This window comes from Pseudorca crassidens, unplaced genomic scaffold (genome assembly GCF_039906515.1).
Source record: "Pseudorca crassidens isolate mPseCra1 unplaced genomic scaffold, mPseCra1.hap1 Scaffold_48, whole genome shotgun sequence".
In the NCBI taxonomy this organism is placed as follows: Eukaryota; Metazoa; Chordata; class Mammalia; order Artiodactyla; family Delphinidae; genus Pseudorca; species Pseudorca crassidens.
Window position 1 is genome coordinate 6547618 of NW_027136300.1, and position 19075 is coordinate 6566692.

The window sequence follows — 19075 nt, forward strand, 5'->3', positions numbered from 1 at the left end:
CTGGGAGCCTTGTTATGCTGATGGGCGGGATGTAAATTGCCAACAGACACTCGGGAGAAGTGTATGGTGTTTCCTGAAACATCTAAAAAACAAAGCAACAGAGCCTAGGGCACTTCCACTTATGGTCCTATAGCTTAGGGAAATTAAAATCAAAAAGACACAGCCACCCCAAAGTTTGGGACGCCTCTGTTTACAAGAACCTTGTTTACCGTACAAGTTCAACATCGCAGAAAGTGAAAAATGGATAAAGAAGTTGTGGTATTTACTTACAAAGCAATATCACTCAGCAATGAAATCTATGTCATCAGGCCCTTAGCAGCACAATGAGTGGATTCAGGTATGATGATTCTAACTGAAATAAGTCACACAGAAAAAGAAACATCATAAGATATCAGTAATACACGGAATGTAAACTTGGCTACACAGGAACTGAATTACAGAACAGAACAGGGTCTCAAATTTAGAAAACCAACTTATGCTTGCTTAAGGGTAAAGGTGAGTTGGGGTGCTGCATAAAACCAGAGATTGAAATGAGCACAGATAAAGTTCCTTAAGCCAAATATGGAATAGACAAGAGCTACTCCTTGCTCAACGAAATGGACTCAACACCGCATATTAAATGCCTAAGAATGTACCTGACTAGTAAGTATCTTAAAACCTATGGATTGCTATGTCTCCGAAAGAGAATCAAGCATGTGTACAGGGGCATAAACGCAGCAGTGATAGGATTGGAGAGGTTCGGTGAGCAAATGAAGACCCTTTGAAGTCATATTGCATGGTACCCATTCCACGGGTTTCAACTACCCAGGTTTAAGGTATTCTTCCTTCAGCTAAAACATGCATGTGGAACCTAGAGTATGATCAACCATGTGATCGGGAGACGTGTTCAAATATGTCTCAGTTTTCGTACCCTGGTACTCGGGTGCAACATTCCAGACACTTTACTAACACCCTCCCGACTTGGAGAGTCAGTCCCTTTAACCTCCTGTTTGGCCCAGTTTGCAATTTCTGCGGAAGATGAACAGGAATAGCGAGAACCAATGAGAGACTAGCTGGAGGTGTCTGGACGGGCAAATTTAACTCTCATTTCCCACCAGGAAGAGGAATTAACCAAAGGCTCAGCGTGCCGTGCCGGAACCAGATTAGGGCCTGAAGCCATCCTGCGGTGTTGCGGCCAGCTCAAAAGAAAGCGAGTTGAAGAAAGGAGCTCAGGGGCACTGTAATTCACAAACCTGCAGAGTTATAAATGACAGCTATCGTCCAAAAATATACTGAAGTAAGGCTGCCAAGAAGACTTGAAAGCGGGGCAGAATTGCAGGAAACCGATTTCAGGAGGCAGACTGGAATTGCATTGAAAGCATAGGAAAAGAGGCAGAACGTCCACAATGATGTACTTGGCCAAAAAGGGCATATGCGTTTTTTCCTGAATATATTCAGGAAAAAACGCATACACCCTTTTTGGCCAACCAAGCAAGCTTGCAAAGGAAATCTGCACTACAATGAAGTCTCACTTCCCCCCGGTCAAAAGGGCCATCTGAAAAAAGTGTAAAATCCAGAAAGGCAGGACAGGCCATGGAGAACTGGGAGCCTTGTTATGCTGATGGGCGGGATGTAAATTGCCAACAGACACTCGGGAGAAGTGTATGGTGTTTCCTGAAACATCTAAAAAACAAAGCAACAGAGCCTAGGGCACTTCCACTTATGGTCCTATAGCTTAGGGAAATTAAAATCAAAAAGACACAGCCACCCCAAAGTTTGGGACGCCTCTGTTTACAAGAACCTTGTTTACCGTACAAGTTCAACATTGCAGAAAGTGAAAAATGGATAAAGAAGTTGTGGTATTTACTTACAAAGCAATATCACTCAGCAATGAAATCTATGTCATCAGGCCCTTAGCAGCACAATGAGTGGATTCAGGTATGATGATTCTAACTGAAATAAGTCACACAGAAAAAGAAACATCATAAGATATCAGTAATACACGGAATGTAAACTTGGCTACACAGGAACTGAATTACAGAACAGAACACGGTCTCAAATTTAGAAAACCAACTTATGCTTGCTTAAGGGTAAAGGTGAGTTGGGGTGCTGCATAAAACCAGAGATTGAAATGAGCACAGATAAAGTTCCTTAAGCCAAATATGGAATAGACAAGAGCTACTCCTTGCTCAACGAAATGGACTCAACACCGCATATTAAATGCCTAAGAATGTACCTGACTAGTAAGTATCTTAAAACCTATGGATTGCTATGTCTCCAAAAGAGAATCAAGCATGTGTACAGGGGCATAAACGCAGCAGTGATAGGATTGGAGAGGTTCGGTGAGCAAATGAAGACCCTTTGAAGTCATATTGCATGGTACCCATTCCACGGGTTTCAACTACCCAGGTTTAAGGTATTCTTCCTTCAGCTAAAACATGCATGTGGAACCTAGAGTATGATCAACCATGTGATCGGGAGACGTGTTCAAATATGTCTCAGTTTTCGTACCCTGGTACTCGGGTGCAATATTCCAGACGCTTTACTAACACCCTCCCGACTTGGAGAGTCAGTCCCTTTAACCTCCTGTTTGGCCCAGTTTGCAATTTCTGCGGAAGATGAACAGGAATAGCGAGAACCAATGAGAGACTAGCTGGAGGTGTCTGGACGGGCAAATTTAACTCTCATTTCCCACCAGGAAGAGGAATTAACCAAAGGCTCAGCGTGCCGTGCCGGAACCAGATTAGGGCCTGAAGCCATCCTGCGGTGTTGCGGCCAGCTCAAAAGAAAGCGAGTTGAAGAAAGGAGCTCAGGGGCACTGTAATTCACAAACCTGCAGAGTTATAAATGACAGCTATCGTCCAAAAATATACTGAAGTAAGGCTGCCAAGAGGACTTGAAAGCGGGGCAGAATTGCAGGAAACCGATTTCAGGAGGCAGACTGGAATTGCATTGAAAGCATAGGAAAAGAGGCAGAACGTCCACAATGATGCACTTGGCCAAAAAGGGCATATGCGTTTTTTCCTGAATATATTCAGGAAAAAACGCATACACCCTTTTTGGCCAACCAAGCAAGCTTGCAAAGGAAATCTGCACTACAATGAAGTCTCACTTCCCCCCGGTCAAAAGGGCCATCTGAAAAAAGTGTAAAATCCAGAAAGGCAGGACAGGCCATGGAGAACTGGGAGCCTTGTTATGCTGATGGGCGGGATGTAAATTGCCAACAGACACTCGGGAGAAGTGTATGGTGTTTCCTGAAACATCTAAAAAACAAAGCAACAGAGCCTAGGGCACTTCCACTTATGGTCCTATAGCTTAGGGAAATTAAAATCAAAAAGACACAGCCACCCCAAAGTTTGGGACGCCTCTGTTTACAAGAACCTCGTTTACCGTACAAGTTCAACATCGCAGAAAGTGAAAACTGGATAAAGAAGTTGTGGTATTTACTTACAAAGCAATATCACTCAGCAATGAAATCTATGTCATCAGGCCCTTAGCAGCACAATGAGTGGATTCAGGTATGATGATTCTAACTGAAATAAGTCACACAGAAAAAGAAACATCATAAGATATCAGTAATACACGGAATGTAAACTTGGCTACACAGGAACTGAATTACAGAACAGAACAGGGTCTCAAATTTAGAAAACCAACTTATGCTTGCTTAAGGGGAAAGGTGAGTTGGGGTGCTGCATAAAACCAGAGATTGAAATGAGCACAGATAAAGTTCCTTAAGCCAAATATGGAATAGACAAGAGCTACTCCTTGCTCAACGAAATGGACTCAACACCCCATATTAAACGCTTAAGAATGTACCTGACTAGTAAGTATCTTAAAACCTATGGATTGCTATGTCTCCGAAAGAGAATCAAGCATGTGTACAGGGGCATAAACGCAGCAGTGATAGGATTGGAGAGGTTCGGTGAGCAAATGAAGACCCTTTGAAGTCATATTGCATGGTACCCATTCCACGGGTTTCAACTACCCAGGTTTAAGGTATTCTTCCTTCAGGTAAAACATGCATGTGGAACCTAGAGTATGATCAACCATGTGATCGGGAGACGTGTTCAAATATGTCTCAGTTTTCGTACCCTGGTACTCGGGTGCAACATTCCAGACGCTTTACTAACACCCTCCCGACTTGGAGAGTCAGGCCCTTTAACCTCCTGTTTGGCCCAGTTTGCAATTTCTGCGGAAGATGAACAGGAATAGCGAGAACCAATGAGAGACTAGCTGGAGGTGTCTGGACGGGCAAATTTAACTCTCATTTCCCACCAGGAAGAGGAATTAACCAAAGGCTCAGCGTGCCGTGCCGGAACCAGATTAGGGCCTGAAGCCATCCTGCGGTGTTGCGGCCAGCTCAAAAGAAAGCGAGTTGAAGAAAGGAGCTCAGGGGCACTGTAATTCACAAACCTGCAGAGTTATAAATGACAGCTATCGTCCAAAAATATACTGAAGTAAGGCTGCCAAGAGGACTTGAAAGCGGGGCAGAATTGCAGGAAACCGATTTCAGGAGGTAGACTGGAATTGCATTGAAAGCATAGGAAAAGAGGCAGAACGTCCACAATGATGCACTTGGCCAAAAAGGGCGTATGCGTTTTTTCCTGAATATATTCAGGAAGAAACGCATACGCCCTTTTTGGCCAACCAAGCAAGCTTGCAAAGGAAATCTGCACTACAATGAAGTCTCACTTCCCCCCGGTCAAAAGGGCCATCTGAAAAAAGTGTAAAATCCAGAAAGACAGGACAGGCCATGGAGAACTGGGAGCCTTGTTATGCTGATGGGCGGGATGTAAATTGCCAACAGACACTCGGGAGAAGTGTACGGTGTTTCCTGAAACATCTAAAAAACAAAGCAACAGAGCCTAGGACACTTCCACTTATGGTCCTATAGCTTAGGGAAATTAAAATAAAAAAGACACAGCCACCCCAAAGTTTGGGACGCCTCTGTTTACAAGAACCTCGTTTACCGTACAAGTTCAACATCGCAGAAAGTGAAAAATGGATAAAGAAGTTGTGGTATTTACTTACAAAGCAATATGACTCAGCAATGAAATCTATGTCATCAGGCCCTTAGCAGCACAATGAGTGGATTCAGGTATGATGATTCTAACTGAAATAAGTCACACAGAAAAAGAAACATCATAAGATATCAGTAATACACGGAATGTAAACTTGGCTACACAGGAACTGAATTACAGAACAGAACAGGGTCTCAAATTTAGAAAACCAACTTATGCTTGCTTAAGGGTAAAGGTGAGTTGGGGTGCTGCATAAAACCAGAGATTGAAATGAGCACAGATAAAGTTCCTTAAGCCAAATATGGAATAGACAAGAGCTACTCCTTGCTCAACGAAATGGACACAACACCCCATTTTAAGAGCCTAAGAATGTACCTGACTAGTAAGTATCTTAAAACCTATGGATTGCTATATCTCCAAAAGAGAATCAAGCGTGTGTCCAGGGGCATAAATGTAGCAGTGATAGGATTGGAGAGGTTCGGTGAGCAAACAAAGACCCTTTGAAGTAATATTGCATGGTACCCATTCTATGGGTCTCAACTCTCCAGGTTTCAGGGATTCTTCCTTCAGCTAAAACATGCATGTGGAACCTAGAGTATGATCAACCATGTGATCGGGAGACCTGTTCAAATATGTCTCAGTTTTCGTACCCTGGTACTCGGGTGCAACATTCCAGACGCTTTACTAACACTCTCCCGACTTGGAGAGTCAGTCCCTTTAACCTCCTGTTTGGCCCAGTTTGCAATTTCTGCGGAAGATGAACAGGAATAGCGAGAACCAATGAGAGACTAGCTGGAGGTGTCTGGACGGGCAAATTTAACTCTCATTTCCCACCAGGAAGAGGAATTAACCAAAGGCTCAGCGTGCCGTGCCGGAACCAGATTAGGGCCTGAAGCCATCCTGCGGTGTTGCGGCCAGCTCAAAAGAAAGCGAGTTGAAGAAAGGAGCTCAGGGGCACTGTAATTCACAAACCTGCAGAGTTATAAATGACAGCTATCGTCCAAAAATATACTGAAGTAAGGCTGCCAAGAGGACTTGAAAGCGGGGCAGAATTGCAGGAAACCGATTTCAGGAGGTAGACTGGAATTGCACTGAAAGCATAGGAAAAGAGGCAGAACGTCCACAATGATGCACTTGGCCAAAAAGGGCGTATGCGTTTTTTCCTGAATATATTCAGGAAAAAACGCATACGCCCTTTTTGGCCAACCAAGCAAGCTTGCAAAGGAAATCTGCACTACAATGAAGTCTCACTTCCCCCCGGTCAAAAGGGCCATCTGAAAAAAGTGTAAAATCCAGAAAGGCAGGACAGGCCATGGAGAACTGGGAGCCTTGTTATGCTGATGGGCGGGATGTAAATTGCCAACAGACACTCGGGAGAAGTGTATGGTGTTTCCTGAAACATCTAAAAAACAAAGCAACAGAGCCTAGGGCACTTCCACTTATGGTCCTATAGCTTAGGGAAATTAAAATCAAAAAGACACAGCCACCCCAAAGTTTGGGACGCCTCTGTTTACAAGAACCTCGTTTACCGTACAAGTTCAATATCACAGAAAGTGAAAAATGGATAAAGAAGTTGTGGTATTTACTTACAAAGCAATAACACTCAGCAATGAAATCTATGTCATCAGGCCCTTAGCAGCACAATGAGTGGATTCAGGTATGATGATTCTAACTGAAATAAGTCACACAGAAAAAGAAACATCATAAGATATCAGTAATACACGGAATGTAAACTTGGCTACACAGGAACTGAATTACAGAACAGAACAGGGTCTCAAATTTAGAAAACCAACTTATGCTTGCTTAAGGGGAAAGGTGAGTTGGGGTGCTGCATAAAACCATAGATTGAAATGAGCACAGATAAAGTTCCTTAAGCCAAATATGGAATAGACAAGAGCTACTCCTTGCTCAACGAAATGGACTCAACACCGCATATTAAAAGCCTAAGAATGTACCTGACTAGTAAGTATCTTAAAACCTATGGATTGCTATGTCTCCGAAAGAGAATCAAGCATGTGTACAGGGGCATAAACGCAGCAGTGATAGGATTGGAGAGGTTCGGTGAGCAAATGAAGACCCTTTGAAGTCATATTGCATGGTACCCATTCCACGGGTTTCAACTACCCAGGTTTAAGGTATTCTTCCTTCAGCTAAAACATGCATGTGGAACCTAGAGTATGATCAACCATGTGATCGGGAGACCTGTTCAAATATGTCTCAGTTTTCGTACCCTGGTACTCGGGTGCAACATTCCAGACGCTTTACTAACACTCTCCCGACTTGGAGAGTCAGTCCCTTTAACCTCCTGTTTGGCCCAGTTTGCAATTTCTGCGGAAGATGAACAGGAATAGCGAGAACCAATGAGAGACTAGCTGGAGGTGTCTGGACGGGCAAATTTAACTCTCATTTCCCACCAGGAAGAGGAATTAACCAAAGGCTCAGCGTGCCGTTCCGTAACAAGATTAGGGCCTGAAGCCATCCTGCGGTGTTGCGGCCAGCTCAAAATAAAGCGAGTTGAAGAAAGGAGCTCAGGGGCACTGTAATTCACAAACCTGCAGAGTTATAAATGACAGCTATCGTCCAAAAATATACTGAAGTAAGGCTGCCAAGAGGACTTGAAAGCGGGGCAGAATTGCAGGAAACCGATTTCAGGAGGTAGACTGGAATTGCATTGAAAGCATAGGAAAAGAGGCAGAACGTCCACAATGATGCACTTGGCCAAAAAGGGCGTATGCGTTTTTTCCTGAATATATTCAGGAAAAAACGCATACGCCCTTTTTGGCCAACCAAGCAAGCTTGCAAAGGAAATCTGCACTACAATGAAGTCTCACTTCCCCCCGGTCAAAAGGGCCATCTGAAAAAAGTGTAAAATCCAGAAAGGCAGGACAGGCCATGGAGAACTGGGAGCCTTGTTATGCTGATGGGCGGGATGTAAATTGCCAACAGCCACTCGGGAGAAGTGTACGGTGTTTCCTGAAACATCTAAAAAACAAAGCAACAGAGCCTAGGGCACTTCCACTTATGGTCCTATAGCTTAGGGAAATTAAAATCAAAAAGACACAGCCACCCCAAAGTTTGGGACGCCTCTGTTTACAAGAACCTCGTTTACAGTACAAGTTCAACATCGCAGAAAGTGAAAAATGGATAAAGAAGTTGTGGTATTTACTTACAAAGCAATATGACTCAGCAATGAAATCTATGTCATCAGGCCCTTAGCAGCACAATGAGTGGATTCAGGTATGATGATTCTAACTGAAATAAGTCACACAGAAAAAGAAACATCATAAGATATCAGTAATACACGGAATGTAAACTTGGCTACACAGGAACTGAATTACAGAACAGAACAGGGTCTCAAATTTAGAAAACCAACTTATGCTTGCTTAAGGGTAAAGGTGAGTTGGGGTGCTGCATAAAACCAGAGATTGAAATGAGCACAGATAAAGTTCCTTAAGCCAAATATGGAATAGACAAGAGCTACTCCTTGCTCAACGAAATGGACTCAACACCCCATATTAAGCGCCTAAGAATGTACCTGACTAGTAAGTATCTTAAAACCTATGGATTGCTATATCTCCAAAAGAGAATCAAGCATGTGTCCAGGGGCATAAATGCAGCAGTGATAGGATTGGAGAGGTTCGGTGAGCAAACAAAGACCCTTTGAAGTAATATTGCATGGTACCCATTCTATGGGTCTCAACTCTCCAGGTTTCAGGGATTCTTCCTTCAGCTAAAACATGCATGTGGAACCTAGAGTATGATCAACCATGTGATCGGGAGACCTGTTCAAATATGTCTCAGTTTTCGTACCCTGGTACTCGGGTGCAACATTCCAGACGCTTTACTAACACTCTCCCGACTTGGAGAGTCAGTCCCTTTAACCTCCTGTTTGGCCCAGTTTGCAATTTCTGCGGAAGATGAACAGGAATAGCGAGAACCAATGAGAGACTAGCTGGAGGTGTCTGGACGGGCAAATTTAACTCTCATTTCCCACCAGGAAGAGGAATTAACCAAAGGCTCAGCGTGCCGTGCCGGAACCAGATTAGGGCCTGAAGCCATCCTGCGGTGTTGCGGCCAGCTCAAAAGAAAGCGAGTTGAAGAAAGGAGCTCAGGGGCACTGTAATTCACAAACCTGCAGAGTTATAAATGACAGCTATCGTCCAAAAATATACTGAAGTAAGGCTGCCAAGAGGACTTGAAAGCGGGGCAGAATTGCAGGAAACCGATTTCAGGAGGTAGACTGGAATTGCACTGAAAGCATAGGAAAAGAGGCAGAACGTCCACAATGATGCACTTGGCCAAAAAGGGCGTATGTGTTTTTTCCTGAATATATTCAGGAAAAAACGCATACGCCCTTTTTGGCCAACCAAGCAAGCTTGCAAAGGAAATCTGCACTACAATGAAGTCTCACTTCCCCCCGGTCAAAAGGGCCATCTGAAAAAAGTGTAAAATCCAGAAAGGCAGGACAGGCCATGGAGAACTGGGAGCCTTGTTATGCTGATGGGCGGGATGTAAATTGCCAACAGACACTCGGGAGAAGTGTATGGTGTTTCCTGAAACATCTAAAAAACAAAGCAACAGAGCCTAGGGCACTTCCACTTATGGTCCTATAGCTTAGGGAAATTAAAATCAAAAAGACACAGCCACCCCAAACATTGGGACGCCTCTGTTTACAAGAACCTCGTTTACCGTACAAGTTCAATATCACAGAAAGTGAAAAATGGATAAAGAAGTTGTGGTATTTACTTACAAAGCAATAACACTCAGCAATGAAATCTATGTCATCAGGCCCTTAGCAGCACAATGAGTGGATTCAGGTATGATGATTCTAACTGAAATAAGTCACACAGAAAAAGAAACATCATAAGATATCAGTAATACACGGAATGTAAACTTGGCTACACAGGAACTGAATTACAGAACAGAACAGGGTCTCAAATTTAGAAAACCAACTTATGCTTGCTTAAGGGGAAAGGTGAGTTGGGGTGCTGCATAAAACCATAGATTGAAATGAGCACAGATAAAGTTCCTTAAGCCAAATATGGAATAGACAAGAGCTACTCCTTGCTCAACGAAATGGACTCAACACCGCATATTAAAAGCCTAAGAATGTACCTGACTAGTAAGTATCTTAAAACCTATGGATTGCTATGTCTCCGAAAGAGAATCAAGCATGTGTACAGGGGCATAAACGCAGCAGTGATAGGATTGGAGAGGTTCGGTGAGCAAATGAAGACCCTTTGAAGTCATATTGCATGGTACCCATTCCACGGGTTTCAACTACCCAGGTTTAAGGTATTCTTCCTTCAGCTAAAACATGCATGTGGAACCTAGAGTATGATCAACCATGTGATCGGGAGACCTGTTCAAATATGTCTCAGTTTTCATACCCTTTTACTCGGGTGCAACATTCCAGACGCTTTACTAACACTCTCCCGACTTGGAGAGTCAGTCCCTTTAACCTCCTGTTTGGCCCAGTTTGCAATTTCTGCGGAAGATGAACAGGAATAGCGAGAACCAATGAGAGACTAGCTGGAGGTGTCTGGACGGGCAAATTTAACTCTCATTTCCCACCAGGAAGAGGAATTAACCAAAGGCTCAGCGTGCCGTTCCGTAACAAGATTAGGGCCTGAAGCCATCCTGCGGTGTTGCGGCCAGCTCAAAAGAAAGCGAGTTGAAGAAAGGAGCTCAGGGGCACTGTAATTCACAAACCTGCAGAGTTATAAATGACAGCTATCGTCCAAAAATATACTGAAGTAAGGCTGCCAAGAGGACTTGAAAGCGGGGCAGAATTGCAGGAAACCGATTTCAGGAGGTAGACTGGAATTGCATTGAAAGCATAGGAAAAGAGGCAGAACGTCCACAATGATGCACTTGGCCAAAAAGGGCGTATGCGTTTTTTCCTGAATATATTCAGGAAAAAACGCATACGCCCTTTTTGGCCAAACAAGCAAGCTTGCAAAGGAAATCTGCACTACAATGAAGTCTCACTTCCCCCCGGTCAAAAGGGCCATCTGAAAAAAGTGTAAAATCCAGAAAGGCAGGACAGGCCATGGAGAACTGGGAGCCTTGTTATGCTGATGGGCGGGATGTAAATTGCCAACAGCCACTCGGGAGAAGTGTACGGTGTTTCCTGAAACATCTAAAAAACAAAGCAACAGAGCCTAGGGCACTTCCACTTATGGTCCTATAGCTTAGGGAAATTAAAATCAAAAAGACACAGCCACCCCAAAGTTTGGAACGCCTCTGTTTACAAGAACCTCGTTTACAGTACAAGTTCAACATCGCAGAAAGTGAAAAATGGATAAAGAAGTTGTGGTATTTACCTACAAAGCAATATGACTCAGCAATGAAATCTATGTCATCAGGCCCTTAGCAGCACAATGAGTGGATTCAGGTATGATGATTCTAACTGAAATAAGTCACACAGAAAAAGAAACATCATAAGATATCAGTAATACACGGAATGTAAACTTGGCTACACAGGAACTGAATTACAGAACAGAACAGGGTCTCAAATTTAGAAAACCAACTTATGCTTGCTTAAGGGGAAAGGTGAGTTGGGGTGCTGCATAAAACCAGAGATTGAAATGAGCACAGATAAAGTTCCTTAAGCCAAATATGGAATAGACAAGAGCTACTCCTTGCTCAACGAAATGGACTCAACACCCCATATTAAGCGCCTAAGAATGTACCTGACTAGTAAGTATCTTAAAACCTATGGATTGCTATATCTCCAAAAGAGAATCAAGCGTGTGTCCAGGGTCATAAATGCAGCAGTGATAGGATTGGAGAGGTTCGGTGAGCAAACAAAGACCCTTTGAAGTCATATTGCATGGTACCCATTCCACGGGTCTCAACTCTCCAGGTTTCAGGGATTCTTCCTTCAGCTAAAACATGCATGTGGAACCTAGAGTATGATCAACCATGTGATCGGGAAACGTGTTCAAATATGTCTCAGTTTTCATACCCTGGTACTCGGGTGCAACATTCCAGACGCTTTACTAACACCCTCCCGACTTGGAGAGTCAGTGCCTTTAACCTCCTGTTTGGCCCAGTTTGCAATTTCTGCGGAAGATGAACAGGAATAGCGAGAACCAATGAGAGACTAGCTGGAGGTGTCTGGACGGGCAAATTTAACTCTCATTTCCCACCAGGAAGAGGAATTAACCAAAGGCTCAGCGTGCCGTGCCGGAACCAGATTAGGGCCTGAAGCCATCCTGTGGTGTTGCGGCCAGGTCACAAGAAAGCGAGTTGAAGAAAGGAACTCAGGGGCACTGTAATTCACAAACCTGCAGAGTTATAAATGACAGCTATCGTCCAAAAATATACTGAAGTAAGGCTGCCAAGAGGACTTGAAAGTGGGGCAGAATTGCAGGAAACCGATTTCAGGAGGTAGACTGGAATTGCATTGAAAGCATAGGAAAAGAGGCAGAACGTCCACAATGATGCACTTGGCCAAAAAGGGCGTATGCGTTTTTTCCTGAATATATTCAGGAAAAAACGCATACGCCCTTTTTGGCCAACCAAGCAAGCTTGCAAAGGAAATCTGCACTACAATGAAGTCTCACTTCCCCCCGGTCAAAAGGGCCATCTGAAAAAAGTGTAAAATCCAGAAAGGCAGGACAGGCCATGGAGAACTGGGAGCCTTGTTATGCTGATGGGCGGGATGTAAATTGCCAACAGACACTCGGGAGAAGTGTATGGTGTTTCCTGAAACATCTAAAAAACAAAGCAACAGAGCCTAGGGCACTTCCACTTATGGTCCTATAGCTTAGGGAAATTAAAATCAAAAAGACACAGCCACCCCAAAATTTGGGACGCCTCTGTTTACAAGAACCTCGTTTACCGTACAAGTTCAATATCACAGAAAGTGAAAAATGGATAAAGAAGTTGTGATATTTACTTACAAAGCAATAACACTCAGCAATGAAATCTATGTCATCAGGCCCTTAGCAGCACAATGAGTGGATTCAGGTATGATGATTCTAACTGAAATAAGTCACACAGAAAAAGAAACATCATAAGATATCAGTAATACACGGAATGTAAACTTGGCTCCACAGGAACTGAATTACAGAACAGAACAGGGTCTCAAATTTACAAAACCAACTTATGCTTGCTTAAGGGGAAAGGTGAGTTGGGGTGCTGCATAAAACCATAGATTGAAATGAGCACAGATAAAGTTCCTTAAGCCAAATATGGAATAGACAAGAGCTACTCCTTGCTCAACGAAATGGACTCAACACCGCATATTAAACGCCTAAGAATGTACCTGACTAGTATATCTTAAAACCTATGGATTACTATGTCTCCGAAAGAGAATCAAGCATGTGTACAGGGGCATAAACGCAGCAGTGATAGGATTGGAGAGGTTCGGTGAGCAAATGAAGACCCTCTGAAGTCATATTGCATGGTACCCATTCCACGGGTTTCAACTACCCAGGTTTAAGGTATTCTTCCTTCAGCTAAAACATGCATGTGGAACCTAGAGTATGCTCAACCATGTGATCGGGAAACGTGTTCAAATATGTCTCAGTTCTCGTACCCGGGTACTGCGGGTGCAACATTCCAGACGCTTTACTAACACCCTCCCGACTTGGAGAGTCAGTCCCTTTAACCTCCTGTTTGGCCCAGTTTGCAATTTCTGCGGAAGATGAACAGGAATAGCGAGAACCAATGAGAGACTAGCTGGAGGTGTCTGGACGGGCAAATTTAACTCTCATTTCCCACCAGGAAGAGGAATTAACCAAAGGCTCAGCGTGCCGTGCCGGAACCAGATTAGGGCCTGAAGCCATCCTGCGGTGTTGCGGCCAGGTCACAAGAAACGAGTTGAAGAAAGGAGCTCAGGGGCACTGTAATTCACAAACCTGCAGAGTTATAAATGACAGCTATCGTCCAAAAATATACTGAAGTAAGGCTGCCAAGAGGACTTGAAAGCGGGGCAGAATTGCAGGAAACCGATTTCAGGAGGTAGACTGGAATTGCATTGAAAGCATAGGAAAAGAGGCAGAACGTCCACAATGATGCACTTGGCCAAAAAGGGCGTATGCGTTTTTTCCTGAATATATTCAGGAAAAAACGCATACGCCCTTTTTGGCCAACCAAGCAAGCTTGCAAAGGAAATCTGCACTACAATGAAGTCTCACTTCCCCCCGGTCAAAAGGGCCATCTGAAAAAAGTGTAAAATCCAGAAAGGCAGGACAGGCCATGGAGAACTGGGAGCCTTGTTATGCTGATGGGCGGGATGTAAATTGCCAACAGACACTCGGGAGAAGTGTATGGTGTTTCCTGAAACATCTAAAAAACAAAGCAACAGAGCCTAGGGCACTTCCACTTATGGTCCTATAGCTTAGGGAAATTAAAATCAAAAAGACACAGCCACCCCAAAGTTTGGGACGCCTCTGTTTACAAGAACCTCGTTTACCGTACAAGTTCAACATCGCAGAAAGTGAAAAATGGATAAAGAAGTTGTGGTATTTACTTACAAAGCAATATCACTCAGCAATGAAATCTATGTCATCAGGCCCTTAGCAGCACAATGAGTGGATTCAGGTATGATGATTCTAACTGATATAAGTCACACAGAAAAAGAAACATCATAAGATATCCGTAATACACGGAATGTAAACTTGGCTACACAGGAACTGAATTACAGAACAGAACAGGGTCTCAAATTTAGAAAACCAACTTATGGTTGCTTAAGGGTAAAGGTGAGTTGGGGTGCTGCATAAAACCAGAGATTGAAATGAGCACAGATAAAGTTCCTTAAGCCAAATATGGAATAGACAAGAGCTACTCCTTGCTCAACGAAATGGACTCAACACCGCATATTAAACGCCTAAGAATGTACCTGACTAGTAAGTATCTTAAAACCTATGGATTGCTATGTCTCCGAAAGAGAATCAAGCATGTGTACAGGGGCATAAACGCAGCAGTGATAGGATTGGAGAGGTTCAGTGAGCAAATGAAGACCCTTTGAAGTCATATTGCATGGTACCCATTCCACGGGTTTCAACTACCCAGGTTTAAGGTATTCTACCTTCAGCTAAAACATGCATGTGGAAACTAGAGTATGATCAACCATGTGATCGGGAAACGTGTTCAAATATGTCTCAGTTTTCGTACCCTGGTACTCGGGTGCAACATTCCAGACGCTTTACTAACACCCTCCCGACTTGGAGAGTCAGTCCCTTTAACCTCCTGTTTGGCCCAGTTTGCAATTTCTGTGGAAGATGAACAGGAATAGCGAGAACCAATGAGAGACTAGCTGGAGGTGTCTGGACGGGCAAATTTAACTCTCATTTCTCACCAGGAAGAGGAATTAACCAAAGGCTCAGCGTGCCCTGCCGGAACCAGATTAGGGCCTGAAGCCATCCTGCGGTGTTGCGGCCAGCTCAAAGGAACGCGAGTTGAAGAAAGGAGCTCAGGGGCACTGTAATTCACAAAACTGCAGAGTTAAAAATGACGGCTATCGTCCAAAAATATACTGAAGTAAGGCTGCCAAGAGGACTTGAAAGCGGGGCAGAATTGCAGGAAACCGATTTCAGGAGGTAGACTGGAATTGCATTGAAAGCATAGGAAAAGAGGCAGAACGTCCACAATGATGCACTTGGCCAAAAAGGGCGTATGCGTTTTTTCCTGAATATATTCAGGAAGAAACGCATACGCCCTTTTTGGCCAACCAAGCAAGCTTGCAAAGGAAATCTGCACTACAATGAAGTCTCACTTCCCCCCGGTCAAAAGGGCCATCTGAAAAAAGTGTAAAATCCAGAAAGGCAGCACAGGCCATGGAGAACTGGGAGCCTTGTTATGCTGATGGGCGGGATGTAAATTGCCAACAGACACTCGGGAGAAGTGTATGGTGTTTCCTGAAACATCTAAAAAACAAAGCAACAGAGCCTAGGGCACTTCCACTTATGGTCCTATAGCTTAGGGAAATTAAAATAAAAAAGACACAGCCACCCCAAAGTTTGGGACGCCTCTGTTTACAAGAACCTCGTTTACAGTACAAGTTCAACATCGCAGAAAGTGAAAAATGGATAAAGAAGTTGTGGTATTTACTTACAAAGCAATATCACTCAGCAATGAAATCTATGTCATCAGGCCATTAGCAGCACAATGAGTGGATTCAGGTATGATGATTCTAACTGATATAAGTCACACAGAAAAAGAAACATCATAAGATATCAGTAATACACGGAATGTAAACTTGGCTCCACAGGAACTGAATTACAGAACAGAACAGGGTCTCAAATTTAGAAAACCAACTTATGCTTGCTTAAGGGGAAAGGTGAGTTGGGGTGCTGCATAAAACCAGAGATTGAAATGAGCACAGATAAAGTTCCTTAAGCCAAATATGGAATAGACAAGAGCTACTCCTTGCTCAACGAAATGGACTCAACACCGCATATTAAACGCCTAAGAATGTACCTGACTAGTAAGTATCTTAAAACCTATGGATTGCTATGTCTCCGAAAGAGAATCAAGCATGTGTACAGGGGCATAAACGCAGCAGTGATAGGATTGGAGAGGTTCGGTGAGCAAATGAAGACCCTTTGAAGTCATATTGCATGGTACCCATTCCACGGGTTTCAACTACCCAGGTTTAAGGTATTCTACCTTCAGCTAAAACATGCATGTGGAAACTAGAGTATGATCAACCATGTGATCGGGAAACGTGTTCAAATATGTCTCAGTTTTCGTACCCTGGTACTCGGGTGCAACATTCCAGACGCTTTACTAACACCCTCCCGACTTGGAGAGTCAGTCCCTTTAACCTCCTGTTTGGCCCAGTTTGCAATTTCTGCGGAAGATGAACAGGAATAGCGAGAACCAATGAGAGACTAGCTGGAGGTGTCTGGACGGGCAAATTTAACTCTCATTTCCCACCAGGAAGAGGAATTAACCAAAGGCTCAGCTTGCCGTGCGGGAACCAGATTAGGGCCTGAAGCCATCCTGCGGTGTTGCGGCCAGCTCAAAGGAAAGCGAGTTGAAGAAAGGAGCTCAGGGGCACTGTAATTGACAAAACTGCAGAGTTATAAATGACAGCTATCGTCCAAAAATATACTGAAGTAAGGCTGCCAAGAGGACTTGAAAGCGGGGCAGAATTGCAGGAAACCGATTTCAGGAGGTAGACTGGAATTGCATTGAAAGCATAGGAAAAGAGGCAGAACGTCCACAATGATGCACTTGGCCAAAAAGGGCGTATGCGTTTTTTCCTGAATATATTCAGGAAAAAACGCATACGCCCTTTTTGGCCAACCAAGCAAGCTTGCAAAGGAAATCTGCACTACAATGAAGTCTCACTTCCCCCCGGTCAAAAGGGCCATCTGAAAAAAGTGTAAAATCCAGAAAGGCAGGACAGGCCATGGAGAACTGGGAGCCTTGTTATGCTGATGGGCGGGATGTAAATTGCCAACAGACACTCGGGAGAAGTGTATGGTGTTTCCTGAAACATCTAAAAAACAAAGCAACAGAGCCTAGGGCACTTCCACTTATGGTCCTATAGCTTAGGGAAATTAAAATCAAAAAGACACAGCCACCCCAAAGTTTGGGACGCCTCTGTTTACAAGAACCTCGTTTACAGTACAAGTTCAACATCGCAGAAAGTGAAAAATGGATAAAGAAGTTGTGGTATTTACTTACAAAGCAATATCACTCAGCAATGAAATCTATGTCATCAGGCCCTTAGCAGCACAATGAGTGGATTCAGGTATGATGATTCTAACTGATATAAGTCACACAGAAAAAGAAACATCATAAGATATCAGTAATACACGGAATGTAAACTTGGCTCCACAGGAACTGAATTACAGAACAGAACAGGGTCTCAAATTTAGAAAACCAACTTATGCTTGCTTAAGGGGAAAGGTGAGTTGGGGTGCTGCATAAAACCAGAGATTGAAATGAGCACAGATAAAGTTCCTTAAGCCAAATATGGAATAGACAAGAGCTACTCCTTGCTCAACGAAATGGACTCAACACCGCATATTAAACGCCTAAGAATGTACCTGACTAGTAAGTATCTTAAAACCTATGGATTGCTATGTCTCCGAAAGAGAATCAAGCATGTGTACAGGGGCATAAACGCAGCAGTGATAGGATTGGAGAGGTTCGGTGAGCAAATGAAGACCCTTTGAAGTCATATTGCATGGTACCCATTCCACGGGTTTCAACTACCCAGGTTTAAGGTATTCTACCTTCAGCTAAAACATGCATGTGGAAACTAGAGTATGATCAACCATGTGATCGGGAGACGTGTTCAAATATGTCTCAGTTTTCGTACCCTGGTACTCGGGTGCAACATTCCAGACGCTTTACTAACACCCTCCCGACTTGGAGAGTCAGTCCCTTTAACCTCCTGTTTGGCCCAGTTTGCAATTTCTGTGGAAGATGAACAGGAATAGCGAGAACCAATGAGAGACTAGCTGGAGGTGTCTGGACGGGCAAATTTAACTCTCATTTCCCACCAGGAAGAGGAATTAACCAAAGGCTCAGCGTGCCGTGCCGGAACCAGATTAGGGCCTGAAGCCATCCTGCGGTGTTGCGGCCAGCTCAAAGGAAAGCGAGTTGAAGAAAGGAGCTCAGGGGCACTGTAATTCACAAAACTGCAGAGTTATAAATGACAGCTATCGTCCAAAAATATACTGAAGTAAGGCTGCCAAGAGGACTTGAAAGCGGGGCAGAATTGCAGGAAACCGATTTCAGGAGGTAGACTGGAATTGCATTGAAAGCATAGGAAAAGAGGCAGAACGTCCACAATGATGCACTTGGCCAAAAAGGGCGTATGCGTTTTTTCCTGAATATATTCAGGAAAAAACGCATACGCCCTTTTTGGCCAACCAAGCAAGCTTGCAAAGGAAATCTGCACTACAATGAAGTCTCACTTCCCCCCGGTCAAAAGGGCCATCTGAAAAAAGTGTAAAATCCAGAAAGGCAGGACAGGCCATGGAGAACTGGGAGCCTTGTTATGCTGATGGGCGGGATGTAAATTGCCAACAGACACTCGGGAGAAGTGTATGGTGTTTCCTGAAACATCTAAAAAACAAAGCAACAGAGCCTAGGGCACTTCC